Below are 6,000 nucleotides of genomic sequence, written 5' to 3'. Positions count from 1 at the left end.
TCTTGGAAAGCACATTCCTCTTGTTCAAAGCATATTATATTGTTTATCTAATTAAACTATAATTTCAAATAAGGATATATTTTTTATATATTCATGAAGCTCCTGTTGTAGCATTTTCATACACCATCTGATCTGCAGCCCTGCCAGAGAGGCACAGTGACAATAATACAAGATGGGCAAAAAATCCTCAGCCTGATACTCTGAGGCAATGAGGAGCCAGTCATACCCCCACTGAATTAAATGGAAATATTCCGACTTATTGCCCATAAAATAGATAAGATCCTATGTTCCAGTGCTTCCATTCATTGACATCATACCTAGAAAATAGGAACTTTATAAACACAACAAAAATCCAAATCCTCAAACAGAAATTAAATGCCTGAAAACCAGCATATCTAGCAAAGCTGACACAGCTTTTGTTGAAAAGACCAGATATTTCCTCTAGCAGCAGACTGTTATCATTGCCACAGCTTCCTTCAAGTAAGAGTTTCTCACTTATTATCTCTCCTCTGACCAGTGTTATTCCTACTCACAAATTATAGGCCTCTATTATTCCTGTTGGCTAGAAAAAATAAAAGAGTTTGTTTTAAAGAGTTTCAGTTCTGTGCATCCATAAAGAACTAAAGCTCACTCTTAACACAGAGCCACCTGCTGACAGCCAAGTATATTCACACATTAAGTTTGAAGTATCTCTGGTTTTTGGGAAAACAAACAGTTCTTGGCAATTTTTTTTTCTCTTTATCTGAATCAAAGGGCTTTGAGAGACACAAGTTTAAAAGGAGATCATTAAAAACAAATATAACTATGCAAAAACCCTCTTGAGTTTTTAAACATTTGTAAATCTGCACAGATTTGAGAGAGATGTTTATTTCTGCTTGGAGCTGTATGAAGAAATGAGTGATGTACATACACAAGACAATTCCATCTCCATTTATTTCCTTCTCAGAGCTATAGGAAAGCAGTCTGCCAAAACCTGATGGGATTATTGATCCCTTTCTGTTCCTGTCATCCTGAACTGTCTCTGGTGGCTGCATCAGGCTCCCTTGCCATCCCTCACCACCTTGCACTCAGGGGCTGTGGAGCTGTAACTTGCCCTAAATTGAATCCTTCCCTTACACGAAAAAAACCCTTTCCTAGAGATTGACTCAGTCAGCCTGGCTTGCCAACAGAGGGCAGCTCTAGGTTGGGATCGGTTTTGGGAGCAGAAGAGGAGCACTTTAAAGCCCTGCCCTACATATCTCCTCCAGCTCTGACAGAGAAAAGACTTTCTGGTGATGCATCTCTTTGGTTAAGGCTTGTCAAGCAACACAAGGTCACTGCACAGTTAATGCTTCTGCTCTTTCAAGAGAATGGTGTAAAGAGGGAAAGACTAAACAGTATCTGAGACAGGGAGGATTCATTGTAAGGGAACTTGCATGTACACACTGTAAGAAGTAAAACACATTTGGCACTGATAGGGAAAGCCAGCAGCACAGAAAGACGTGTGCCATGCAGAAAAGCCAGTTAGATATGAATATAGTTAATATGTGGCAACAGGGTAAAGTGCTGCAGTTATATTTGTGGAAATGTCATGAAATACAACCAACTTCTAAAAGGTTATCCCAGGAACAGCAACGAGTTTTGGAACAAAATGTCAGATTGGCCTGATAAATTGTTTCTCAAAGCAGAAGCAAGTAGGCAGCACCTGGCAGATCTTAGCAAAAAGGGACAAAGTCTTCACAAGACATCTGCACCTAGGACCCTTTAGAATCCCCTCTGAGCAGATCCAAGCTCAGGTTTGTAGTCAGCCCAAACATAGCTTGCTCCAAGGACCTCTTTCAGGGGATGCAACTCTGAAGAGCAAATATTTCATCTGTGCCCCTCACCTCTACACTTTCACTACAAATTGAACTTAACTGGCGTAAAACCCAGAGTTGAAACAGGCTGAACTTTTACCTTGGATATGCTTATGGCAGCATATTGTGCATATAAAACCATAGCCTGATCTCTCCCCTAGTAGTTCCCAAGAGTGACTACATCAGCATTACTTTCTTCTTTCTTTATAAACAAACAAACAAAAAAAAAAAAAAAAAAAACCAAACAAAAAAAAAACCCAAGAAAAAACAACCCTAAACATTCAAGAATGATGATTAGGCCAGAGTTTATCTGAGAAAACTATTGAGACAGAGGCCTTGGCTGAGTGCCCACCAGAATCAATAGGAGTCTTTCCATTTACTTAATGGGCTTTGACTGAGCTCTGAGTGAAGGGGGGTGGGAAGGTGGTGAAATCTGTGCTGATTACCCACTAACAAAGACATGTTTGATATAATCTGCTACCATCTGTCTTTGTTTTGCTAACCCACTGGCTGGGCCTAAACAGAAAACCCATCAGCTGAATAGAGAATTAATTATTGAAAGAATGATCCATTTGCACTTCTCACCTCCTGCAAGATCTATCCCCACTGACCATGTGGGAGATTTCCCTGCATGATTACAGCAAACCAGCATGGCACTGAGCCTGTGGCTGTCACATACATGTGTGTGTGTCACAAGTTATAAGAATAAGTAGATCTCCTCAATCTCAAAGAGCTGCTGTAAGGTTCCCGTTGTATCTGTTGGGAGGAATGGTTCAAGGCTGACCAAGATAAGGCTGGCAGCCCTGTTACTTCCTCAACATGAACAGCTTAATTTCTCAGGAACCATCCAGACTTACTGTCAGTGCTGTAGCTTCACCATCAGTGAAAGGATGTAGTAACTCCACACTCCAAAGTGTTGTGACCCACACTAACTGGTTGGTTGGACAGATCATCCAATGGCCAGAATCAAACCCAGCAGAGCCACATCTGTGTGGGCTGGGGCACAGCCAGTCCTGAGGGGTGAGGTGACAAGGACTTTGGAGCTGAGGTGGCCCAGGGCAGGAAGCTGCAGTGGTAGAAATAAGGGGTGAAGAGTGAGACTGTTCAGATCTGGGAGCTATTGGCCTCAGCTCAAACTCATTCTCCTCCCACCTAAAGGCAGTGCAAAGACCTGCTAGAGTCAGGGATGACTGGATATTTTACAGGGATGGGTACAGAGGCAGGCCAGCTCTTGTCAGAAAGCATTTAACTCCTAAGTCAGGCTTAGACTCCAAATTAGGTCTGACAGGTACTTGACTTCAGGCTTTCAGCTTAGCAAGATCATTTTTGTCTAGAAAGCAAAGTACCTGAGCAGAATGTAAAGTAAGTAATAGCAGTATTTTTCCCAGTCTGTTTCAATCTGTGATACTTAAAAATTTTCTAGTGGATCTGCTTTGGAAATTTCACATGCACATAAATCACTGTGGAGCATCTATGAATCTAGTTCTTGTTCTTGAATGCCTTAAAAATATTCAAGCTCACAGGTGAACCCCTAATAGGCAGAAACACATGGATTCAAATGCAGTAGGACCCTCAGGAAAGTCACCCATTAACCTGACTATTGTTGCCTTAGTCTTTGTTTTGGACAAAACCAAAGTCCAATAATTGTTATTTTTAAACTTTGAAAGAATGTCATGTAAGACATAAAGATGCTCCTTGTCCAAGATCTTTTAAATCTTTATTTTTTGTAGTTCAGCTAAGGAATCATGAGCTCTGAGTTCAGTCTGAGGCCCAGTAGTTCTGGAGTGTTGCCTGGAGTCTGAAGCTCTTCAAGCCCTTGTGTAAAAACCATAACATTGCTGTGCAGCTATGGGACAATTCCACAGCTGACAGCCTCTCATTTTGTGATGAAAAGCTTCATAAAAGAAAATTTCAATGCTTGTAAAATAAAAATTCATATTTCTTCTTGAATATTTTCTTATTCCTGTGGGGAGTATCACTAAGCAGTAATAAATTGTAAAGATATTAGAAATTAATGAACAAAAAAGTGATTTAGCTTTATTTAGAACTTATACATCTTTGGAGTTCCAGTTTTTGAAATACAAAATAAAATATTTGTTATTATTTTTGGCACAATCAGAATAAACAAATATTAAGTTTCCAGTTCATTATCTTCAATAATCTCCTGGGCAATATTTCTGTTTTTCATTACTGCTGTCACACAGCATGACATTCTCCATAAGTCAGCTTTCAGCTAAATGATGCCTAGAAATTTGTGCAATTCATTCAGTATTGCAAAGGGGGTAAAGGAGGGCAAAGCTTGACCTTGGGATTTTAATACCCCATCTAGTTATAATGCATCTAAATTTAAATTTGGGTGTCCACGCATTTCATCACTGAGACACTCTTGACAGGGCAATTTTTCCTAAGTGTGCAGCATGTGCCCACCCATCAACACTCTCTTGATCCTATTATTAAAATTATTGAATACCAAAAAGAACCAAATAAAACAAAATACTCACCCATGAAATCTCAGAATAAAGAACAGGGTTTTTTTCTGATCTATATAATTCACTGCAATGAAAGGGTAGTTTTTAGTCCAAACAGAGCTTTCTGTCTGAATCCAGGAATCTTTGCTAGCCACAGAACCATTTCCAGCAAATTTCAGAGGATTTTAATCGGTACCAAATAATGTTCCCATCTTCTTCTACACAGCCATGCAGAGCAGTGAGATCACCTTTAGGAAGAGCCTCATCCCCTCCTGTACAGCTAACAAAAACTGTCCCTGGCTCCTGAAAAGCTGTTACTTTACATTACAAAACACAGTTTCACTAGCAAAGATTCTGAAAAAAATGGAAAACAAAGAAAAGCAACCTCATGAAATCTATTCCATAATCTTTTCTCAAAATAATCTGCTGTATAGTAACCTCTCGTGATGGATGTTTGCCTGATTTGTTCTTTAAAACTTTAAATGATGGTGCAGTATTTTGAGGACACAGTGAAGAATAGAAGGTTGGTTCTCTATGGAAGAGAGAAGAAACACATTTGCTTAGGGGTGATGACAGAGTGCTTCTAACAGAAATCAGGATCAGACTTCACTGAAAGCAGGAAAGGGCAACAAGCAGAGTAGAAGGTCAGCTTTTACAAATTTAAGCCAACCCTTCTAATTTTGCTACCTTCGTTGGTCACACTGCTGTAAATGCATCTGTTTCACTTCTTTCACTCCCCTCTTGGGGCAAGGAAGGTGGGGTAGAGATGCACTTTATTCTGCATTAATCTCATTCATGTTATTTGTCAGAGCCTTGAAACACAGAAGGGATGCCCAAACTGATTCTTAGTGTCTAGATTTGTCCTTTGTGTTATTTGACCACTGGCCCAAGCAACATCAGTGTCTAATTGACCTTCAGACAGCAATTGAGCCCAGCAGCTAACAGTCACCTTAGAGGTGCAATATTTCTTAATGGGCAACCTAATTCTCCTTTCCTACCAGTTAAGCCCCTGTAGGTACAAAGAAAATGTTATTCATTCCTCTTCAGAGAGTTCTCCAAAATTATTGAAGTCCATGATTGATATCTGCACCCACTCTTCCCAATTCCCAAACTACATAGTCCATATATCATGTTTTTCTGCGTGTCAGATCATTCCCATATTACTCTGAGTTTGTTCCAATCTGACTTTTTTTATTTATTTTTTTTTCTCAGAGAGTGATAAGGAAAACTGGCCTGATACTGCTTGCTCATCAGTTGCAAACATTTTTCTATAGCAATGTGACCCCTGTGAGGAGTGACTTAATCAAACTTGTTTGACTTGAACCTGTGGAGGCAGTCACTGCACTCAGCAAGGGGACAGTGAGAGAGTAATTTAGCAAGAGGGATTGCATCCTTATTTAACTCCACCTCTAGCATTCACTCCCTTCAGTATCAGCCATGTACTTTGTCCCCTGCACGATTAATATTTTCAGTGATGACTGAAGCACATGTTGCTAAGTTTTCTGGTCTCCTCATCTCAGCCTACAGTTTGCTTTCTCTCCCTGTAAAAGAGTGGAATGATTCTGCCTCTTACAGCTATTGTCTTTATACTGGGTGTTGTCTTGTCACATCAGTTTTTAATGGCATCTCATTTGATTACCCTGGCCTGCCAGTTTTGGCACCTGCTACTGGTTTGTACTCTTCCTCAGTCGGTTCTG

This window comes from Erithacus rubecula (assembly GCF_903797595.1).
Source record: "Erithacus rubecula genome assembly, chromosome: 3".
NCBI classification, from domain to species: domain Eukaryota; kingdom Metazoa; phylum Chordata; class Aves; order Passeriformes; family Muscicapidae; genus Erithacus; species Erithacus rubecula.
Note: the sequence above shows the minus strand (reverse complement) of the source record.